Source organism: Hibiscus syriacus, unplaced genomic scaffold (genome assembly GCF_006381635.1).
Source record: "Hibiscus syriacus cultivar Baekdansim isolate YM2019G1 unplaced genomic scaffold, ASM638163v2 tig00110483_pilon, whole genome shotgun sequence".
NCBI lineage: Eukaryota > Viridiplantae > Streptophyta > Magnoliopsida > Malvales > Malvaceae > Hibiscus > Hibiscus syriacus.
The window spans coordinates 2,208,756-2,233,880 of record NW_024062759.1 but is presented as its reverse complement, the minus strand read 5'-3'; the positions used below and the strand labels follow the sequence as shown (position 1 = coordinate 2,233,880).

The 25,125-nt window shown below is 34.2% G+C and overlaps 2 long non-coding RNA genes across 2 annotated transcripts; both read right to left on the bottom strand.

Moving 5' to 3' along the window:
- Positions 1-100: 100 nt before the first annotated feature.
- LOC120129165 lies at positions 101-2,553 on the bottom strand. Its single transcript, XR_005516713.1, has 4 exons — positions 2,245-2,553; positions 1,343-1,423; positions 535-596; positions 101-403 (listed from the first exon to the last, which is right to left on the bottom strand). It is a non-coding gene; the product is annotated as an uncharacterized LOC120129165 (long non-coding RNA).
- A 6-nt stretch (positions 2,554-2,559) lies between these two features.
- Positions 2,560-3,349, bottom strand: LOC120129166. Its single transcript, XR_005516714.1, has 3 exons — positions 3,292-3,349; positions 2,774-2,820; positions 2,560-2,688 (listed from the first exon to the last, which is right to left on the bottom strand). It is a non-coding gene; the product is annotated as an uncharacterized LOC120129166 (long non-coding RNA).
- Positions 3,350-25,125: the final 21,776 nt, after the last annotated feature.

Sequence of the window (25,125 nt, the reverse complement as noted above, 5' to 3'; positions counted from 1 at the left end):
GAAATAATGTTATTTCCTACAATAGGAACAAAACATATTTGGGACAACACATGCTCTTCAAATCAGAACATTTGAGATGCAACAGTTTCTAACAGCACAGTGAAGGGGAAGGCAATTAATTTGAATTTCGATAACAATAGTAATTAAAACATATAAATGTTAGATATGAATCCTTGCTTCTAGTAATCATCTCAATAATTTTATTCATCATAGTAGGCAGTGTTCGAGTTTCGAAACTTTGTCACCTGAACTGATTGGATTCGTGGGTCATTTTTTCCAACCTCCAAAGCAGAGAGATACACTGGTTTTACTTGGGATTCTGAGAATAATAATCACGGATGTTGACTCGTTGTTACCTTTTGGAACGAGGCAAGAGAGCAAGAAGAATCTTTTTCCTAGGTCCCTGCAGCGCAAATCAAACCTCATTCGTTAGGGACAACTTTCGCATCGGGTTCGAGCACATGAATTATGAACATAAAGAACAGGAAAAAAAAATTAATAAACAATCAAATAGAGAAAAGAAGGGTAAAATACCATAGGTATTCCCAGCTCTTAAGGTCGTTTTCCCTCATCTGTTTCAATGCAGGCATGTCCACCTGAGTAAAATACCAAACTACAGATCAGCCAAGCAAAGAGGATACGGATAAATAAACGAGCAAGCATTCTCCATACAAGTCACATGATCCATCCATGATAGTTCAATAACTTAAAAACATCTTCAAATTTGCATGATGAATAGCTGTAGCAACAGCCTACATTTTCTGCTATGTACTGTCCGTTAGCAAACATTAGTCCCCAACAGCTTCCTGAAGATGCTTTGCATGTTTATAAGATGGATTCCAAATTTTACAACTACAGCATTTCTCAAGTCGGAGCAAATTTTGATATTTTATCAGTAAAATCAAATGAAACAGATTTATCCCTGCATCTTTCTAACAGAAAGTCCAAGCAACAAGGCAATTATCAAAAGCAACAAGGATGTACTGGTTCTCATATCTCCTATTTGATTATCAAGAAACGTGTCCTGTGAAAACAACATGGTGCCCTTAATCCAAATTGACAAGTAATCTTCAGTCCTACCAATATCATTTGAAGTTACACCCCCCTCCCCCCAACCACCCAAAAAATAAAAAATAAAGAGCAGCCAAAATCCCTATTGATGCTGTATTTCAATAAAATAAAATAAAAAACCAGCAAATACTCCTAATGCACAAACTACTGAAGTACTTGAAAACCATTGACCAAAGAAAGCAAACAAACTACTATCAAGATATAACACTGCCTCTCATGAGCACCTCTTTTTCCTTTAAAAAAGGGTTAACCATACAACTAGCTTACTTACTTCCTCAGCCTTGAAATAAATAGCATATTTCCCTAGCCCCAGCGAATGTAGCAAGCCTTCAACAGTTTGTCGTTCATCAACCTATAAAGCAGCCAGCCAAAGAAGAAAAGGTAAAAAAAATCAACTAAACACTCTTTAAAAGTAAGTGTATGCATAAATTTAGAAAGAGGTATTTGGGGATCACAACATGACTAGTAAGTTATGCAAAACTGTAGAGCAAATAACAGTACACACTTGATTGATCACAGCAGCAAAAGGGTCAGCAGAGAAAGCAAAAGCGCTCATACAGAGACAAGAGAAGACAGGAATCGTTTAGGATCCAGATTTGATATGCAGAAGCAAAAATAAAGTTCATAGAGAAGATCAGCACCTACAGCTTCAAATTCCAAAAATTTAAAAACTATCTTGGGCAAGTAACATACAGCTTCAAAGCAGCCTTTATTCTACTTACACCGAACCAAAAGTGACCGAACCAATAACCATCCACAGGTAACAAGAACTTCTTGGTATGTGATCAAGCAAGAGTATGTCAAATACCTAAAAAGGTAGTATTATATTATTTTTCTAAAAGATAATTGGTTCTTCAACATTTTGAACATCAAATTACCCTCTACACAACTGAAAAGTGTTGATAACAAATCTAACAAGATTGGAACACCCAAACAAATTTCTTTTTATCCTCACTTTCCAGCCGTAATGGTACAGCAATAATATAACACATTTCTTTTGACAATTTAAGAAATGCAAACATGACAAACATCACTGAGCAAACTATGCCATTGTTTTATGGTAAAAGAACAAATGATTCATTAACATAAGCAGAAGATATACAAGAAAAATATTGTCAGAGACATATATGTAGCTGCACCATTCACTGGTAGAATGGCGAAAATAGTGCGTACCAAGTATGAACTTTTTTGTACATATTGCTTGGAGGAATTGTACTTGGAATTGGGGGCCCTGGGGGCATAGGCTTAGCTGAAGTGGCAGGCAATGTAGATTTCGTAACAAAAGATGCTGCATTCACATGCTTTGGCGCATCAAGAACAGCTTTCCCTGTGTATGAACCCATCCTCACATCATCCGGTGTCCTGTTTACTGGCCTTCTTTGTAGCTCAACATTTCTTGAGGGAGACAAACCCCTAGAGGCATTCATCACTCTTCCAGGAGATCTTTGTCTTAATGATCTAATGTCCAAGGAGAATAAGAACTTGGTGGAGGCAGTCCCATTCTTGACAACTTTTGGCGAAGGTCCATGCCCTTATGGTTATTGTCCTTTTGAGCCCTTCGAAACACATTTTTTTGCATGAGTTAAAACCGGAGGTCATCTTTACCAATGTGAAAATCTTTTTTTCCCAATGAAGAAATGTTAGTATCTAACATCAGTTCAGAAATAAAAATAAAGATTTTGCAATGCAGAAGGGCAATTACCATTTAAACCACTATCATTGAAACTTGAATGACCATCACCTCTTTGTCTGTAGAAAAGGACAAAACTCTGCTATTACTTAACATAAGAAATTACTTGCATAGAATGTAAACACTGAAGAGAAGGCAGGATTAGCACTCATGGTCTATCCAGCTACAAGTACAACTCTATTGTTCCTAAAGTATTGTTGCCAAACACAGATATCCAACATTAAAAGGTGGAAACTTATGCATTCCTGAACTCCGATTATAGGAAAGATGTTAAAAATAAGGTGAATATGTCCAATATAATAGTCATCGCAAGATCAAAACCTGTAGTATCAGATTACTAATTAAAATAAAAAAAATCTAAAATAAAGGAGCTAATAACCAAGGAATACTACAAAATACAAATCGTTGTTGTTGTCATCATCCACTAGGAAACAGAAAACATCACTTAAATAGCCATTGCAAAAACATGGGCGTTCAAAAGCAAGATTGTGAAATGCTTCTAAAACGCAGTAAAATTCTTAAAAGTATACCTTGTTGTTAGCTGACTCAACAAGTTATCTACGTTGCTCCCAACCTATCCCTTATAGAACGCTTAGTTCCAGCAACAGGATGAGAATCAAAAGATCAAATCTGATGCAGCTCCCGACCTCTTCACAACCTAGAGAAACATAATCAATAAAGTTCAGATTCACAACAAGCCAACATACACAAACAAAAATGGAACAACACTAACTTTCCTAAAGGGGGGGGGAATTAAATTCTGTAAAAACAAATAAGTGAAATCCGACCAAGCTAAACTAAATCGTTCAAAGTCGAACTGAATGCAGCTCGTTCAAATGAAAATTCCTGCTAATTTCAAGCTTATTTCCTACATTTGACCAGAACCAAACAAATACTTAAGGAACCTCTGTAATTACTACGAAATGAACAAAAACAAATACCTGGCCACTACGTCCGAGAGTGATAGTAACACGGCCACGCGGAGCTTCTGCCATGAAGAAACTCTGGAAGAGTTACAAATCGTTTAATCTGTTCTCTTGTTGTTACTTCAGAAGGATAAACTAAAATGAACAAACGGTGCTTATAATCGTCTCTAATTAAAGTTCGAAAAATAGGAACCCTAAAAGATCTCAATGAAGAAACATTAACTAATCCATTTTTAAGATATTGTGAACTTCAATCCAGGAAACAAATGGAAATGTAATCTTAACTTCACTGTTTTAAAAAATCCATACAAAATTTAGGGTATACGAAAGGGGGAATCTGATTTCTTGGTGTCGAAGAAGAATAAGGGGGAAAAGAAAGGAGGTCGTAAATGGGGTATGGCGCTGCGGTTGATTTCTATGTTTCGCGACAATATTAGACGTCGGAGTTATCTGATTGGAATTTGGATAAGACTGAATGTATGATTTTTATGATAATGAAATTTATATTCATTTGGTTAGTTCGGAAATCTCATTCTGGGTAATATAAGATTATCAATAATAGATTTTTTGAGTATATTATTGGGAATGTCATTGCCTCCCTTTCCTTAGGTATTGTTGGATTCCCGGCATTTTAGACTAAAATGCCCTTAAATTTTATATGAAGTTCAGAGGTTAAAATAAAATTTTACCATTTCATTAAACTTTTTTATATTTTTAATTTTGTAAAAAAAAATTATATAAATTTATGAATTTAAATTTTTAAAGAAATATATAAATATTTTTCAACTTGTTAAAAAAAATAATAATAAGGACAATTTGGTCAAATATACATTCTAATAAGTTTTTATTCTTTTAACCAAACACGGTGATCTTACATTCCTGTTAAGCCAACCAAACACAAAATACAACATTCTCAGTAATCCTATTCCCTGGTAATCTTACATTCCCACTGTAATCTTCCATTCCGTGAACCAAACGCACCCTAAAATAAAGTCAATTTCTCTGTATTTTTTGGATAATTGCAGTAGATACCACTAAACCTTATAAGTTATATTATTCATACTAATAAATTTTTAATTTATTCAATTATAATCTGAGTTTTTTTAATAAAGATGAGACTGTAGTCATTACATTAAACTGCTTTAAGCGGACATAAGAAAATCTGAAAATGTCTTTATGTCATAACTTAAGAAGTGTTATTGGAGATCAAAGAACACCTCAAAAGAACCATGTCTAAGTGAGTATCAAGTTTCATCATAAAATCAATTGACATGTTTGTAGTCTAGATATTAAAAATGGGGGTTTGAAATTTAATACTCTACTCTAAAAATTTTGGGTATGTAAAATTTATTTTTCCATTTTTATTAACAAATTAAACTATATTTAACATTTTTCTAAAATAATAAATGTATAGTGGTTTTCCTAGGGAGCCACATACATCCATCCTGCATATTCGCTTCTCGACGGATAAGGGTAAGATCAACAAACCAAGCTTTAGCTAGAAGGAAGAGATGGTTCTAACCAAAGCTACGGACTCATGAGTGAAGGATCAGTAAGAAATCGGTAAGCGTCAACATATCGATCTACAGAGATAAATGCTCATAACCTTGACTCCAAGCAAATAGAAGTCCTTCAAAACGCTCCTCAAAGTTTGCCCCGTAAAACACTTAATCTGAACAAATAAGCGTCCATATATGGTAATTATACATGACGTGAATAATTAAAACATCGTAGTAATCATCAAATTTCTCTAAAAGGATTCGAGCCAAGATCTTTTCGGAAAGAAAGCAGGACACTTAATCGACTTAAGAAATAGAATTAAATATTTTAAAAATTATAAATAAAATATTTAAATTTATAAAAGTTTAAAATTTTCAAGTACATATTACTCTACATGTGTCTCTTCATTTTGGTGGTAACGTGCTATGGAGAAAGGAAAAATCAGATGATATATTGATAGGTGAGAGTTAAGAGAGATGAACGAGAAGAGTATGTTTGGAAACCAGAGAGAGCGACAACTTTTGCCATGCCACTGTTGTCTTTTCTTTTATTTACTGCTTAAGGGTCACATATGCCCTTGTAGTAGAACAAAATTATCAATTTCGCCCATATCGTATTTTCGCATTAGTTTAATCCTTGAAGTGTTTAATTTAATCAATGTCTACCTTTGATCGTCTTGACTAACATAACCGTTAGTTCTGATGATGTGGCCACCAGCTGTTTCCACGTGAGATCTTTGTTGATGTGTAAACAGGTTGACATAGCCAAAAAAAACAAGTAAAGATTTAACGGGCTATAAAACAAAACTCTAATTTATTCATAATCCCTAAAAACACGAAGAGGTAAAACAAATTCCCAAAATCACGATTGAATTAAAACTCCAAAATCCATCTTCAAACCAAAAAACACAATTGAATACTCTCCCAAAATCATACATGTACCCTAAAATCGAGAGAGAAAGCAAGACACCTACTAAAAAATTGAAAGCAAGCGAGAGATAGGAAGAAGATTCGCGAATGATCAAGAGAGAAAGTTTGAGGGTTGGTTAAAGTAACCAAAAAGCGGTAAGTTTTAGGGTTTTAAGTAGTATTTCAGTGTTTTGGGTTTAGATTTTGTTGATTTGAGACAGTTTTAAATGTTTGAATTTTTTAATCGAACACCAACAAAAAAATTGTCTTATTTTGGTTGTTATACACTTTCACACACAGTTTTCCATGGCCATTTTTTTCCTTTCTTTTTCCTATGGTCCCATGCTTTTGACCCAAAAAGTATCGAAAAGGGACTTAGATCCTGCCATGGTCCCCATATTTTTCCTTTTTAAAAATATAAAGATTATCTGTTTTTCTTTCTTTAATAATTTGATTTAAGATGATTAAAACTTGATGCTATTATTAAATTGTTAATATGTTTATTAACATCGGGGTGTTATGTTACAGGATGAGTATCGAACTAGAATTTTTTGTGTTATAGTATCATCGTGGAGGTAAATTTGTAGGTTCACCTAAATTTAGTATATAGATGAAAAGTTGAAAAGTTTCAAGTTGATCTCGATATATTGTGTTATCGGAATTTAATTGGGAATATGAAAGATCTAGGGTATGCATCTGATTCATGGATGTACTATAAGATACCAGATGTTACATTCAACACATACATGGTGATAGTGGTAGATGAAATTGGTTAGGCAATGTTTAGGTATTTTGAACAGAAAGGGTGTAGTAGACTTTTATGTGGACTACACAAAAATTATGTGGTAGGTGAAGCTCATAAAAGAAGTAAAGAGGTAGTTGAGGGTATTGGTTCTTCTAGCCAAAACAATGATGACATTGTTGAGGGTAATGGTAGAACTGAAGGTGTGGTCACTGTGCACATTAATGATCTTTGTTGAAGAGGAAATTGTTGGAACTGATGAAGCTATTACACTGCTGAAACTAGTTTTGAAGAGAAATGATGGAATGAAAAATGTAACAATGGTTTTTAATGAAACTGTAAACACTGCTGGAATTAAAGATATTATCAATGATAATGATGCAGACCTCTATGAAGTTGGTATTGCTAAGGAAGAAACATCATTGAGTCTCATAATTTTTGTTGGATGTTGAAATAGCTTCTGATGTAGATGAAGTTGAATAAATTAGGGAAACATTGAGAGGTCATGAGAATACAAATAATGACAGTCATAGTCAAAATTTTGATGATATAGATGTTGAAAATGATGCAGTAGAAGCATATAGAATAAAAGAGACAACTGGTAAATTGGAAGGTCTTGAAAGTGATTACTTAGAGTTGGATGATCCAGGAGAGTATAATGATACAGATAATGAGAATGACAGAGTATTAGAGCATACAAAGGAAACATTAGAGTGGGGAATGCATATAATGAGGCTTGTAAATTTCCATTGGGGGAAGTTAGACTTAGATTTACAGATCACACTCAGTTCAAGGAAGCAGTGAGAAATTATGTTATTGCTAAGTGTGTTTCTTTGAGAAAACATTAGAGTAGAGTTGGATTACAAATGACATGTAGCTTGTGTATACAAATGGGTTATAGGAAGGTTAATTGTCCTAAAAAATACTCTAACCAAACTGTTGGACAGGTAAACAATATTTATTTATAGTCAACAATCATTAACATATTTTTCTTCACATTTAGGATACGAATGCCAATAAGGGAGCAAATTCCACTGGAACAGTGATGAGACCATGCCAACTTTCAGAACCTCTTTCAGAAAATCGTCAGGTATAAAATAAATCTTAAATTCTTAATTACTTACAATATATTATCTCTAATTTGTTTTCAATTTTAGGATATCATTATCAATTATGGATCAAGTATCATCGAGACCAGAATGAGACTAGTTACGAAGTCATAACCTTTTCCAGTAAACTGTCAAGTTTAAATAAATTTCACATTTGAATTTTTGTACCAATATTGTCATCTTATATTAGTTTAATTTCATATTAGGCTAACAACAATGGTCCTACAACTAGAAGCATGAAAAGAAAACTGATAGACAAAGATAAACACATTATTGCATACAACAAAAGAAGCAAAGTGATTTGTATGAGCCTATATAGAAATTTTAGAACTGAAGAAGAAATTTTAAAGGTAAGTTACTTCATTCGCTATGTTTCATATTTACATACAATAAACTACATATGATGGTTAACATTTATTTTTACAGTCTAGTTTATGAAATGAAAGACTGACTACACTTAGCTCTTTAAGAAAGATTGGATCATCAACTTCTTAATACCAATATGCTTGGAAAGGGTCTGGCTTGAAATGAAAGGGGAAGCAATCAATGACTACAAGACAACTGAATAGAAAAATCTGATGAACTTAGGCAAAAAAACAAAAATAAATGGAAACAACAAAATTTCATTTGGGATGAAACTTCAACATGTATTTGACCAGAAGTTGATTATTTTATTTTGAATTTATTGGCCAAACTTTATATTTTGTTACTGCCAAACACTAATATTGATTATTGGTCAAAACAATGGAAATATTTGTTTACAGTTGACATTTCAATCAATGGATGGAATTTTTTAGTGTTTTTAAGCTTTATCTAATTGTTGCATATATATTGTGTTCTTTGTTCAAATAATATTTAGCCACAACAAACATGTAGAAAATACCATTTTTATTAAATTTTAGTGAAACATAATACAGATTACTAGCACCACACGTATTATCATCATCTCAATTTGTTTTTGCATTTCTTTTGTTTCGGTTAAACTTGTTTCAACTGAATCATCTTCATCTTTTCCATTCGACATCCTCTTCAATACATCATTCTCTTTTTTTCCGCTCATAAATGACAAGCATAGCTCTTTCTTAGAGTGGTTCATCACACCATCAAAAAACCCACAATCATTTGTCCTAAATTTTGGGCAGCTCAAAAATCTTCTTCCTATATTCTGATTATTCATCCAAGCAATCCACATCGAGCATTTCAAACCACACTGACACAATATATCTTCACAATCGTTCCTCTAATTTGTTGACGAACACACTTTACTCCTACGACCTCCAAACGGCGAGTTGTTCTGACAACCTCCACACGATGAGCGCGATGATGATTCCATATTATATGCACGATGACAAGCACAACCTTTTCAACAAACAACAACAATGTTGTTGTTAAAAAGGTGAAAATAATGGTGAAAGAATGTAATTTAGGGTTTTTGATTTAAAATATATACATTTTCAAATCAGATAAAAAATGTTGAGTTAAATGGTTTTCGAAATAAAAAACAAAATAAAAAGGAAAAAAGTAACAATAAAAAATCATTCAAGGACCCTTACATACCTTCAAATGAACATGAAGAAATAGAAATGAAGGAAATGAGATTATCACAATGGATGGGATTAGTTTTAGGGTTAGCTTTATAGCCGTGTAAATCTTTACTTTGTTTTTTTTGCCATGTCAACCGGTTTACACATCAACAAAGATATCCTACATGGAAACAGTTGACGGCCACATCATCAGAAACTAATAGTTATGTTAGTCAAGACAGTCAAAAGTAGACATTGATTAAATTAAACAACTTCAAGAACTAAATTGATGCGAAAATACGATAGGAGTAAAGTTAATAATTTTGGTCTACTACATGGACATATGTGACTCTTAAGCCTTTGTTTACAATGTTTGAAGATATACTTTACTCACCGACAAAAACTATCGTTCAGTCCTGGACCTATATTTTCAAATGTAGAGCTCGTTCAATGAACTTTCTATATGAGTATGAATTTTAAGAATTTTGATGATTCTAGGGATATCCATGGGTTCTTCTACTGATCCAAACATTCTTGGTATATATTAGAAACCCTAAACCCTAATTATCCTATCTATATACTCTTATAAACCCTAACTTTAAACCCTTCATGTAAATGGGCTTACCTATAAGTAATAGCTGCTTAGACTACCAATGTGGATCTATGCAGTCATTTATGACTCTATTGCTTTCTGAATAGAAATGTTGGTCGGAGAAATGTTCATCGTTGATTTTTTCAACTTCAATAAGACAAAATTTGTTTCTGAACTTAAATAATTATTTACAGATTTACAAAGAATAAAAGATATATATTAATAAAGGTGAAATCCACGAGATAATGTGTTGGGATTATTTATTTCACGAGATAATGCTCTCTCCATATTATTTGCTGAGATAGGGTGAAATCCACAGTGAAACCATAGGTCGCCATGCCGTCCCCGTGAGCTGTTGAAGGTCTCCATGCACGGTTGAAAGTCGCCATGCACTCCCAGTGTCCTACCAGGTCACCATGCACGCCCAGTGACATGTTAGATCGCCATGCACGCCCATCGACCAAGCTTTCACGCCTGCTCCCGCTGCTCCCTCATGCCATAGCTGCGAGATTCCTGTAGCTATCATAGCTGTATTATTGCAGCGTAAAATCAGATGTTGCATGTAGTAATTAGTGTTGCATTATTGCAACGTTCAACGCTCATATAATTGCAGCGTTCAACATTCAATATACAACCTTCAATGCTCAAATTGATTGCAGCTTACCAACCGTGCAAAGTGAGTTATATATTGGATATGAGGGGTTTAGGGTAGAAGATAAGACAGAAAGAAAATTTGTCGAGAGAAAGGAAAGGAAGAAGAAGAAATGGAGATAAAGGCTCAAACATCGTTCGTGAGGTAATTTTTTATTGTTTAAATTAGTTTATTATATGAAATTATTAGTTTGTTAGTTTAGGGTTTAGGGTAAAACTAAAATTTAGTTAATTAGTTTAAGTTATATTATATTAGTTTGTTAGTTTAAGTTATATATTATATTATATAAAAAATTAGTTAATTAGTTTCTTAGTTAAAGTTATTATATGTAAAAAATTATTTAATTAATTTGTTAGTGTGTTTAAACGTATATTAGGTTGTTTGTTGAAGTTGAAGTTATATTATAAAAAAACATAATTAGTGCTTAATTAGTTTGTTATTTTAACTAAGTTATATTATAATAAAGAAATAGTTTATATTAGATTATATAAAATTAATTTGTTTAATTTATTGTTGTTTAAAGAAATATTTTGTTTACACGAACAAGACATTATTCCACAACTTTTACCCACGTACAAATTGATTCGAAGAAAGAAACAAGAAAGGAAATGAAGAAGGCATAAATACGTGGGTAATTTATTATTTTTTGTTGTCTATTTTTTTGTTGTTTTGTATGTGTAAATTAGTTAGTTAGTTAGTTAGTTAGTTAGTTTATATGGGGAGAACATTATCTCATGAAATAAATAATCCAAACACATTACCTCGTGGATTTAGCCTATTAATAAAATTAGTAATTACATTTTTTATGAATTTAACCTTATTTTTTGAGTTAGTGGATTTTTATAAAAAAAAGTTTCAGTAAAACTCCCTTACTGTAAGGGTGTGTTTGGTTGGAGGAATGTAAGATTCTGATGGGAATGAAATCCACATTCCCTCGTTTGGTTGGTCGGGAATGTCATTCCCGGTAATCTTACATTACCAATAGTTGATTTTTTTGGGCATATTACCGGGAATGTCATTACCTCCATTTCCTTAGGTATTGTTGGATTACCAGTGTTTTGGACTAAAATGCCCTTAAAAAATTTTCTTTCAAAAATATTCTTATTCTGTCATTGAATAATAAAAATTCTACGAATGTTAAATTATAAATTTACCCTTAAACTATTTTAGATTTACAAAAAAAAGTCTATAATTAAAATATTATATGAAGTTCAGGGGTTAAAATAAAATTTTACCATTTCATTAAACTTTTTTATATTTTCAATTTTGTAAAAAAACCTATATAAATTTTATGAATTTAATTTTTTTTTAAAGAAAATATATAAATATTTTTCAACTTGTTAAAAAATATATAATAAGAACAATTTGGTCAAATATACATTCTAATAATCTTTTATTCCTTTAACCAAACACAATAATCTTACATTCCTGCTAAACCAACCAAACACAAAATACAACATTCTCAGTAATCCTATTCCCTGGTAATATTTTATTCTCACTGGTAATCTTACATTCCGTGAACCAAAAGTACCCTAAACATTTTGAATAAAAACATTCCCTTTAGTTTTAATCTTTAAATTATAATATTTACGATTCAAATCATAGCAAAATAATATTTAGTTCGTATATGTTTAAAATTTTGAATACAACCCATTTTAATTTTAGTTATATAATTCACGTTATTTTCATGTTCCATTTTGAATGTTCAGTTCTAAAGAATTGTGAAAGGAGATACAGAAACAAAAGGATTGAGCCCCAATACAATGATATCATACGGCCTACAAGAGAAGCATCGTGTGCTCTATTTGGGGAAAAAATCATTGTTAGGTTATAATGCAACCAATTTAATTGATTTCATATATTTGTTTTTGAATATTCAAAAAATATATATATTTGTTTTGGGTAAATTATGCATTTCATGTCTAAACTATTAGTTTTGATCCATTTTAGTACCTAAACTTTCAAAATTTTTAAAATCATGCTTAAAATTTAATTTTTGTTTCATTTTAATATCCCATTCAAAATTTAACGTTAATTTTTTAAAAATTAAAAGTTTAGGTACTCAAATGAATCAAAATCGATCATTTAGGTACTCAATGCGCTAATTTTTAATAGCGGTTATTGAAATAAAATAGAAATTAAACGTTAGGCATGATTTTAAAAAAATTAAAAATTAAAATATTAAAATAAATCAAAATACATAATTTACTCTTGTTTTTTATGCATTTTAGATATATAATTTAAATATAATAAATGTATAAAGAAAAAGTCATTCAAATTGATTTAATCAGTATAGTAAGAAGTTAGTTAAATTCAAAAAAATCAAATGGCATGTTTAATAAGATAAATAAATCTCAATATTTGAACATGACTTTAAAGTTAAATATGAGTGGGCGGCTGAGAAGTATTGATTATAGGATTTGGAATAATAATCATAAGAGCTGACATTTTCATACACACCTCGATGACTTGAGATCCGATGTGGATCCATCTTTATTCAAGTTGACAAAGCATAAAGTTGGGCGTTTCTATTGAAAAATAACCTTAGACCTAATAATTATATGTTAGACACCCTCTCGTTGATTTAGTACCCTTTCTGATACGATATTAATGAAACGCAGATCATCAATTGCGCTTTATTGAGGTTTTATCTAAGCTGACGCCATATAAGGAAAGGCGCAGATGTTTATCTACACCTTCATTGAAAGTCTGACACGTACGGGAGGCGCGGATTCATTTAATTCAGCCGAACCGTTCGTTTACCACATTGATTGACACCCATCCTCCTCCCTTCCCCTATAAGTATCACACTCAACACAACCCTAAAATCACACTCAAATCTCAAATTCTCTTATTCTTCTAATTATCAATCTTTCTATTAAGAATGTAAAATATTTTTATTATATTATAATTATTTAATAATTTATTATTTTATTAAATTTTATTGTACTAATTTTTTTTATTACTTTTTGCTGTTATAAAATGTATTGCGAGTTGCTACGTTTAGATGAGAATCATATTTCGAGGCATTTTACCGATACGGTAACAATTTTAAATTGTGTTGTTATTTTTATTATTGTGAATATTTTATTTATTTAATTTTTTAGTATTAGTTTATATTTTAATTTGTATATTATTTATTAAATTATAAGAGATATTGTATATTAGATCCATTCATTTGTAACGTTAAATTAGAGATACCTAGTAGTGTATGGCCGTATTTAGTCAAGGTTGGATTCAGTTACGTAGTGAAATATAAAGGGCACTGTAACCTTGAACTCAACCTTATTTTTGCACTGGTTGAGAGGTGGAGACCAGAGACACACACATTCAATCATTCGTGTGGAGAATGCACTATTACGCTGGAGGGTGTTTCCATACATTTGGGGCTTCCTCTAGATGGAGATGTGATTTGTGGGGTGGCAGATGGTGATTGGCATTCTTTGTGCGATGAGTATCTTGGAGATGTCCCGTTTAATTTCAATGGTGGTCGAATACCGTTAAATTGGTTGGATACAACTTTTCAATATTTGAGTCGTACTCCTCCGAGGAACATGTTAAAATGTATGTACGGGCTTGCATATTATAGCTCATAAGAGGGATCTTGATGCCCGATGTTCGCGTGTTGTGAGTACTATAAAATATACGCAAATAATGTGCAAGTATACACAATCGCTCAAGTAATATAATGATGAGTGAGTATCGTCTCCACAGGGATTGTGTGAAATTACGAAAGTCTAACCAAAGCAACGCACTAAATTATCTAAGTATAGTTAGTCTTGATATATACAAATGTCACGGCAATGGATATGTGTATGCTGGTGGATGCGGATTGATGGTGTGATGGTGTAGCAAATGGAAATACAGTGGCAATGATGGATGTTTAATGTTGAGTATGGTGAAATGTTGAGGCAATGAGAAATGGTAAAGACAGTAAAAAAAAAAAAAAATAAGAAGAAAATAAGAAGAAAATAATCCTCACGTGACAAGCTTCCAATGAAATGAATGGTAAGGATTGGTCTAAGGTTGCTAAAATTATTTCTCAAGTATATTTAAGCTATCTTGTCTTTACTTACTCGACAGGGCTTTCCTAAAGTGTTCAAAAGAACCTAACATAATAGGATGCCAAGGCATCTGCTCTCACTCAACGATGTTGGTCAGCCTACCCTATTGATAAAGACACCCTTTTTAGTCGTTGAAATCCTATCCTAGTCTCTTCCGAGATCTAAGGGATTAAGTTATAATATTCCTAAGCCGGTTCAAAGCCCCTTGAAAATACCATAACTCATTGCTCATGAGGATCTTATCTTACATTTCTTCCGAATACTTACAAGTATTTTTAGTTTAGGATTCTTCCGAATACCTAACCTTCATCTAAGAGATGAACATTTCCATACCTCTTACAAACCTAGATGGTGAAGCATTCATAAGCAAAACAAATAAAGACCCCAAAATAAACTTAAATATAGCCTAAAAATAAAGTTTAAACAATCGTTCAACCAACCACCACCAAATAAGTTAGTTCATGGTGGGGTTCGAAATATCCAAACACAAAGTCATGAAAATATTCGTTCCAACAACCCACAAATTAATAGAAAAATAGCAGCAAAAGGGAAGTGAGAAGAAGCCTTCGACGCGCCACCAGAGGTATCCTCTCGGCCACCACGAACCACCTAGCTCGCTAGTTCTTTCCGGCGCCTAGCTTGCCACTCCTTGGAGCTTTATCAATGGAGGAATATCCCAAGGAAGAGAAAGGAAAAGAGAAAATAAAAATGTGATTTTTTTTCTGCTCTATGCGTGTGCTCTCTGTCCCCCCCTTTTTTTTCTTTCCCATGAGGTGTCATATATAATAAAAATATCTAGGGGTAATGATGAGGTTGTTGGGTGCAAAATACCCCTAGAATCACATGTTGTGCATGAACCTTATCCTCCAAGTGGCAGTGGTCCTTTGGCAGCTCTAGCAGGCAGTTACAGCAGTCCTTCACGTGCAGAGACAGCTGTCCAGTGCCAGCTGTCCTTATGCAGAAATATCTTTTTGTCTTTTTCTGCACCAGAAATGCCAAGGCATTTCAATCTGCTTTAGCAACGTGTGATGCCGCGGCATTACTTCCCAAAGAATCCTTTTTTTTCTATTCCCTACACACCATAAACAAACTGCACATTTCCCTCAAACAGCACCATTAAGAAATAAAATAGCACAACCACCACAAATGCAACTATATGCAACTACATGATCCTAAAATAACTAAAATGAGCTTTTAAACAAACAATAACTTTAGTGAAAAAGGCTTTAAAAGTTAGCCTTTTTAGGAAGTTAACACACCCCCAAACTTAAGCTATTGCTTGTCCTCAAGCAATGGATAGCAGTTACATAAGCATAATGTCATGGCAAAGTTCGATAGTAAGACAGTAGGACAAAATTGAATTTCAACCCTCAGAACGATAGGCTTCAACATGCTAGACTTATCAAGAATTCAAGTACTTTTCCCTAGGTCAAAATCCTTTGTGGTAGTGTGTGTGCGTGATTGTATCCAATCTATACTTAGCGAATTTAGACAATTTCTAATCAAGTCCCCTAGTTTTTGTCAAGGCATTTACTTATCATTAAGCACATTTTTACTCCCTTTTCTTTGATTTTTTTATGCTGTTACGAAGGGAGTCAGCTCATCACACCTACTCTCCACACTCTAGATGAAAGGAGCATACCTTCATCCCGAGCTAGTTAAGTAGAGTCATCTCGTGACTTCTTTCATTCACTCATATGCACAAGGCTTCCATTTATTAAAGAAAGTTCCAGGAAATGCCACGGCAAAGAGGAGTGTCCCTCTACAGCTATCTTAAGCATTTATTCACAGTTTCATTTCTAAGGGAGTTTGTTTTTGATTTTTCTTTTAAACACCATACTATATTTCAATGCCAAGACTAACTAAAGTTCCTTCATAAAAATTTCCTAAATTTCTAAGTATAGAAAACATACAAATCGTGTAAATATTTTTCACAAAGCATCAAGCCCTAGAGTGAGTTCTATCATTCTCAACAGTCATTTACATTCAGATTCTAGCCTAAAAAAATTATCATCATCGGGTATCCTCAATGCTTTAAATAGAACTAAACTAACTATAAACTATATGTTATGCAATGAAATGCAACTAAATAAAAATGGATGCAAGAGAGGTACCTCAATGTTTATGTGGTGGTGGTGCTTTGGAGGTGCTAGCAGCTCCTCATCGGGTGCGCTTTCGGATAGGTGCTGGGCTGGACTCGGAAGAAGTGGAGTAATAGTGCGCAATGCGTCCAGCCGTGGTCTTGGTGCGGCGACCATACGTTGTCATGAGAAGAATTGGGTGCTGGGACGGGGCTGGGTGTTTCTTCGACAGGGACAGTGGCGGATATTCAAGAGTCTCGGACCGGTGTGTATCAGGAGTAGGGTCAGCAGCAGGAGGATCGGGTGCATCGTGCTCAGGCTCTGGAGATGCCTCGGCATTGAATGCCGGCAGAATTTCGTCTGGGAAACCAGGGAAATTCCGTTGACCGTGGGGAATAATTTCTTGAAACAACGATTCCACCATAGCATCTCTATGCTTCACGTATCCAAAGAAATTACGGATGTCACCGTGTAAAGCATGCAGTTGAGCTTGAGTCTACGTCACAGCTTCCTCGAGAGCAAGTAACCTTGTCTCGGCATTCGATTCTGTAGTACCTGCAGATTGCTCGTGAACAGGGTCTTTGGACTTGGGATTTTCAAGTCCCAACAATAGTGAAGTCTAGCCCTAGTGATGCCCGATAATCCAGGTAAAATTTCATCAAAAGCATTTTCCTCAACCTTTTTCTTACGACATAAAGCAGTAATTAAATTAGGAAAACCCAAAGCACTTGCCTTTTTACCCAAACAGTCATGAACTTGCTGAACAATAATACGACCCACATCGATCAGACGGGATACTATCATAGAATGTAAAAGCAATAAGCGTGAAAGTGATACCGTAGTGTTGTGGGAAGTGGGCATTAGTTTATGCTTGAGAAAGTGATTCCATAACTTTGCGCGCAGCTGAAGACGTTCTCGATTGACCGAGTATCTACTCGTTTGTCGTCCATTCCACTCAGTGTTTTCAAAACAAAGGTCCTCCAAGACCCCATCGTATGTGTTACTATCGGCTTCCTCTTCGAACATGGCATGGTCGTCTACTACCTCCTGTAAATGAAAATAACGATTAATAGCAGTGGATGTAAAACGGATTTGCTTACCTCGAACGAAGATGGAGTGTTGATTGGGCTTGGAAATATTCGCATAGAACTCCTTAACTAATGAGGCGTTCACCGAACCAGGATGACGGGCAAACTTCTGCCACTTGAGCGGCGTCACGATGTCCATAACATCGGGTCCAAAACCACCATCGGTTTCCTCGGTAAAAATAAATCCCAACTCAAAAAAGAGTTTTCGGTTCTTGAAGTTTTGGAACCGAGCCTTGGCCTCATCGTTCTCAAACTGTTGCCAAGCGGTCGTGTCGGTTGGAACTGGTCTTGAGCGCACCATTTTCAGTATTTTTGAAGTAAGTAAAATGAAAAGGGAAGAAGCTTTTGAAAGCTTTAAAAACTTGGATGTATTTCGGCTATGGAGAGAATAAGGGAAGAAGATGAGTAAAAGAGAGAGAAAAAGTAAAAGTTAACATGAAAGAGAGAAAAAATGAATAAAGAAAGAGAAAAGAAAAAGTTAAAAATTTGGGAGGGAAAATGATTGGTTTAAGGTTGCTAAACTTATTTCTCAAGTATATTTAAGCTATCTTGTCTTTACATACTCGACAGGGCTTTCCTAAGGTGTTCAAAAGAACCTAACAGAATAGGATGCCAAGGCATCTGCTCTCACTCAACGATGTTGGACAGCCTACCCTATTGATAAAGACACCATTTTTAATCGTTGAAATCCTATCCTAGTCTCTTCCGAGATCTAAGGGATTAAGTTATAATATTCCTAAGCCGGTTCAAAGCCCCTTGAAAATACCTTAACTCATTGCTTATGAGGATCTTATCTTGCGTTTCTTCCGAATACTTACAAGTATTTTTAGCTTAGGATTCTTCCGAATACCTAACCTTCATCTAAGAGATTGACATTTCCATGCCTCTTACAAGCCTAGATGGTGAAGCATTCATAAGCAAAGCAAATAAAGAACCCAAAATAAACTTAAATATACCCTAAAAAATAAAGTTTAAACAATCGTTCAACCAACCACCACCAAATAAGTTAGTTCATGGTGGGGTTCGAAATATCCAAACACAAAGTCATGAAAATATTCGTTCCAACAACCCACAAATTAATAGAAAAATAGCAGCAAAAGGGAAGTGAGAAGAAGCCTTCGACGCGCCACTGGAGGTCTCGTCTCGGCCACCACGAACCACCTAGCTCGCTAGCTCCTGCCGGCACCTAGCTTGCCACTCCTTGGAGCTTTATCAATGGAGGAATATCCCAAGGAAGAAGAAAGGAAAAGAGAAAATAAAAAAGTGATTTTTTTCTGCTCTATGCGTGTGCTCTCTGTCCCCCCTTTTTTTTCTCTCCCATGAGGTGTCATATATAATAAAAATATCTAGGGGTAATGATGAGGTTGTTGGGTGCAAAATACCCCTAGAATCACATGTTGTGCATGAACCTTATCCTCCAAGTGGCAGTGGTCCTTTGGCAGGCGGTTACAGCAGTCCTTCACGTGCAGAGACAGCTGTCCAGTGCCAGCTGTCCTTATGCAGAAATATCTTTTTGTCTTTTTCTGCGCCAGAAATGCCAAGGAATTTCAATCTGCTTTAGCAACGTGTGATGCCGCGGCATTACTTCCCGAAGAATCCTTTTTCTTGCTATTCCCTGCACACCATAAACAAACTGCACCTTTCCCTCAAACAGCACCATTAAGAAATAAAATAGCACAACCACCACAAATGCAACTATATGCAACTACATGATCCTAAAATGACTAAAATGAGATTTTAAACAAACAATAACTTAAGTGAAAAAGGCTTTAAAAGTAGCCTTTTTAGGAAGTTAACACCCGACAAATCGCGCAACCAATTTCATTGCACGTTACCGGCGCACTCAGTTGGGGCTCCGCAGTTTTGACATTTTTGTATATGGAAATGTGTCGAGCAACTGATTATCAAAAAAATGCTATCAGTGGATGTCTCATTCTTCTCCAGTCTTGGGTGTGGTATCACATGCTCTTTTTATATCGGATCGTGAAAAACATGTTGGTTTTCTCGCTATTGTTGAGGTAATTTCAATACTGAATTCATATATAAATAATTTTGTTGAGTATATAATGAAATTTTTTCATTGAATGGGTAGACAAGTGCAAGAAAAGATCATCGGGATTTACCGGATGAATTGAAAAAATTTCAGTTACTCATTGATTAGAAGACTGGTATAAAGAAATGTATTTAAATTTTATTATTTACTTTTAATTATTGTTATATAATTATAATATTATTTTGAAAAGAATTATATATATATATATATATATATGTTTTAGTTTCAATTGACTCTTTATTCTACTGAAGAAATGAAGATTTGCACCTCATATCACTTAAGAGGCTCATTAGATGTCTAGATGGTGGTGGTTCCTCTGATATGTTATGTTATTGCCGAGTAGCATCTATTTATCGCGTGCTCTACCAATTTGGTTTCGTATAATCCATTCCGGAAGCACCTAAGAATCTCGATGAGGCAAAAAAGAAGTCGACTAGCTGCTGAAGCACATCGAGTGGGTAATGATATAGGAGGATCGACGTGGACGCATTCCCCGTATAGAACCCATTTATGTGGATAATTATTCAGTTTGTAGATGATTATTATGAGTGGTTCAACACGAACGAGAAATGTTCATACTTTCCAAGGAAACACGAGACGGAAGCATTCATCGGCATCGAAAAAAACATCCACTGTCAAAACATCATTGTCCCTCGACTCGTGGATAGAGAGAAGGCTCTTCCGATCCGTCCTCAGCTACACTTTGAAACCATCACAGCAACCACTTTCTACACCGGTGTATATTTGGCAGTCATTTAAGATGGCACCGCAATCATTTTAGATGCCACCATAGCCAGGTCAAATACCATCGTTTCCATATCAGATGTCACCGCAGCTAGTTCAGATGTCACCTCCGTAGGGTTTTATGACCCCTCCTGGTGGATATTATACTTCCATGGTTGTAGATCCAGCATGGGTTTCATTTGTTGTTTATTTGGTGAGTGAAGGTTCACCACATACACAGACACCTCCGGTGCAGTTTTCGCACTCATCGGTGTCAGTTTTTTTGTAGTTTTCACAATTTTCTATGAGTGGTGAGATAGTCAGCCATACACCTCCAGGGTCCTTATTCTATAGAGGTGCTACATCGTTATCAATCTCTCATAAAAAATGTAGTTGCTCCTGATGGTGATGGTGATGATGATGATGAGAGCGAGGAGGAAGAACGAGTTATACAAAGAAATCCTCATCGACACAAGCAACCACAGCTCTGCGGAACACATTCAAGATGCAGGTATCGATAAAGTTATTTAGTTTGTATTTTTTTATTTATTTTTTTTTGTTTACCAGCAATTGTAAAGTTTTTATTTAATTGTGACTTTTTATTTTTTTTAATATTTTTATTATTTAATTGTTTGAATTGTATCATCTGCATTTAATGTTTCTATTTAGTTGTTTTTATTATTTGAATTGTATCGTTTTCTTATATTTAGTTTGTAATATTTTTATTTAATTTTCACTTGAATGCCCGTTACTCGATGATGCTCAAATGACATTAATTGAAAGTAAATGAAAATTAAATAACACAAACTTAGATTTCATAAACAACAATTACATTGTCACAACATTAACGGTTATTTAATGACAAAAGATATGGACATTTTTTTCTATTTTGTCCTAGGTTTCTACAATTCCCACATCTTTTGTTTTCTATGGACGTCTCTCGAATATCCATATCACAATGAATTCAAGTGGGATTTGGACGACCATGCTCCCTAATAAGGATTGATTTTGTATAATCGAAAGCCAATTTTGAACCTCATGAGGGTTTTTCTCATTATATATGGGGGAACTCAAATTCATATACCTTAAATACCTTTGAAAGTCAGTATACGGGATCCACAAAACGATTATAGTCTTGACGTGTATGAGAGCAAGTTGCTATGACATGGAAGCATGGATACTTCAGAGCTTGAAAAAACCCATAGTCACACCACCTATCTCGTAAATTAACTCTAAACGAGTTAGCTTGAATCCCTTAAAGAGGTTCTGTCATCTCTATGACACGAAGTAATTCATGGGTTCTAGAGAAGATTGTTATATATTCCATTTGATGCAACAATTATTTTTTGTTGATCTACAACTAATCTTGGGTGATAGACATGATCGTTTTGTATCTAATTTTGATATTGTCCCCCGAGCTTGGCAAAAAATGCTTCAAATGAAAATACGTCATTTTAATCAAAGCCATTACTGGTAAATGGCGTGCCCCTTTAAGGTTAAATTGATAGCAACCAAGTTGGTCTTCATGTGTCCATATCTATCTACCATCATATGCGTTTGTCTACATTTCTTTGTTGATAATAATGATGTAATTGTATCTTTGCTCGTTCTTTTCTCGCAAATCTTGAAGCATAAACTCAAATGTTTCAGGTAATAGTTCGTAACTTGAGCGTCAAATGTAGAACTTACTGTTAAGTTTCCATAAAAAATGAAATGATTGATAAATAAAATTAGACATTTTGACATACTCATACACACAAGTAATTGACGCTCATCATTCTTCTTAAACTTTTCATGATAGTTAGCAGCAATGTGTCAGATACAGTACCGATGTTGGACATAGGGTGGTTGCCACATTGGACCCAAAGAATCTATTGATGCGTTGATCCCAGCTCCATGATCTGAAATGACACATATTTTTGTCCCTTGTGACAACATGCAAGCATAAGTTTCTAAGAAAAAAAGCCCAATAATATGTATCTTCTCTTTCAATAAGGGCAAAAGCAACTGGAAGAATGTTGCGATTACCATCTTAGACAACTGTCAATAGTAAAACTTACATATTTTTAATACAATAATTTCCCATCAATTTGGACCACAGGCTTGCAATATTTCACAACATTAATGCACTGTGGGTAAGTCCAAAAAACCCAGTAGAATTGGCATCGATCGTGAAGCACTCGATCATTGTGGTATGTATGGCAAGTTTCAGTCGACAATTGTCCCAAGATTCAATCAGTGCACTACCTGAAACCAACTTGGTAGTTCGTTGTAAGATGCATCCCACTCTCCGTGAAGTTTTTTAATGGCATTCTGTTTTGTTTTCCATGCTTTCATGTATGAGATGGTGTACCCATACTGCGACTGTACATATGAAATCAACACCACAATAGCTCAATGAGAGCTTGCTTTAACCATGGGTATGATGGCTTGGCAGATAATGTCGGAGTCCAAGTTGGGATGATCCTGGTTAATCCCTCTAGCACAACATGTGTGAAAACCGTTGTATAATGTTAGTTCCCATATATTGTTTTTCATCTTCCTTTTCGATACACGAACCATCCAATTACATCTGTTATCACGTTGGACATAGTGACAGACATACTTTTTGGTGTATGAATAGTTGACTCTGGAGTAAACATAATTACGAATGTTGGAATTCTTAATTGCCATCATCGATTCTTCTTTGGATGAAAACTACATTTCTTTATATAACTCACCATCATTGACTGATGAGTTAAATCCATAGTCACCAACATTAGGCATATTCGCAAATTCTGACTCGTACATTGCATCATAGTCAACTTCATACATGTGTAATGGAGGTTTGGTGTGTACCGTATTTATGGGAACTTCATCTACATCATCATCACGGAGTACATGTTGAACTACGATGATTCTGGTTGAACGAATAGTCCAGTTTCAGCACCATCCGCACTTGGCTCACGAAGAGGTTTTTCTGATGGATATGAGGGTTCTACCACGATACCGACATTTAGGTCGAACAAGCTGGTAATTGAATGTGTTCCCTTGAACTTGAAGGCATCTCGACATTGAGGTCGAAGAAGCTCACAGTTGAATGCCTCCCCCTAGAACTTGAAGGCATCGTGTCATATGAGTACTGCACAGATTGCTACGTCGAGGGCATCTCCATATTCAGGTAAAAAAAATTGGTAGATGAATGTCTTCCCCTTGAACTAAAAACGATGTTGCCATACAGATTGTTTGTGGAGCCACCTTGGTATAGATCGTAACAAGCTACTGATGGATATCTCCCCATTGAACTTGATGGGATGGCATCATGATGTTGATTTCCCATTAACGAGCTAAAATCATTACACATTACTTCGGTTGGGTTGTCAACTTGATCAGCTTGTTGAGCCAGGCCATAATAAAAACATAATGACATACCACAAATCGCATGCACTTAACAAATATCACATACATCTGTGTATCGACGTCTGAATATTGATTCTAAGAATCAACCATCATAGTAACATCATCATCTTTGGAGAATGTGAACACTGTATAAGTTAACGAAAATATTGTGATTGAAAATCTATACTGAAGTGAGGACAGTCTTTTAGTACTTCCGACATTAATATTCTTTGAAATTTTAGTGATCAACTCCTTAAGAGTGATATTTCTCTTGAAAGGTATTCTGACAGAATGATTTGATGCGAAGACGTCGGTTTCATCTTCCTGAATTTCTCCATCATAGTAAACAATAGTTGAAATACGCATCATTTTGAGAGTTTGAAAGATTGAAAGTCTTATATCTTTAAAAAAATAGCTGAAACATGCCTAATTAAATAAATAGTATATGAATTAAAATATAAACTAATCCAAAAAAATATAAAAAATTTCACAATAATTTAAATAACATAATTTCATATTGTTACCGTATCAGTAAAATGTTTCGAGGTATAATCTCGCCTTTCAATTTTACAACTATAAAAAAATAATACAAAATAATTAGTACACTAAAATTTATTCAAATAATTAAATAAAAATAAATATAATATAATAAAAAATAATTTTACCTTATAAAAACAATAACAAAATCTACTTAGCTCGATATAAGGAATTGATAGAAGTGAGAAGAAACAAATAATTTTGGTGTGATGATATTTACATTCAGAATGATTATTTATAAGGGAAAGGGTCGTTAAAAAGCTGAATTTTTCAAGCTCGGGTAATAATAAAGTACTTAATAATTCAACGAGTATAATAAAAGGCGTAAATCATAATCCACACCTTCCATATGTGTAAAATGTTCAACGAAGACGCAACTAACGATCCATGTTTTATTACACGAAATAAATACTAGATCGATAATATTATAAAAGAGAGTGTCTAATAGATAATTATCAAATCTAAGAGTAATTTTTCGGTAAAAACGT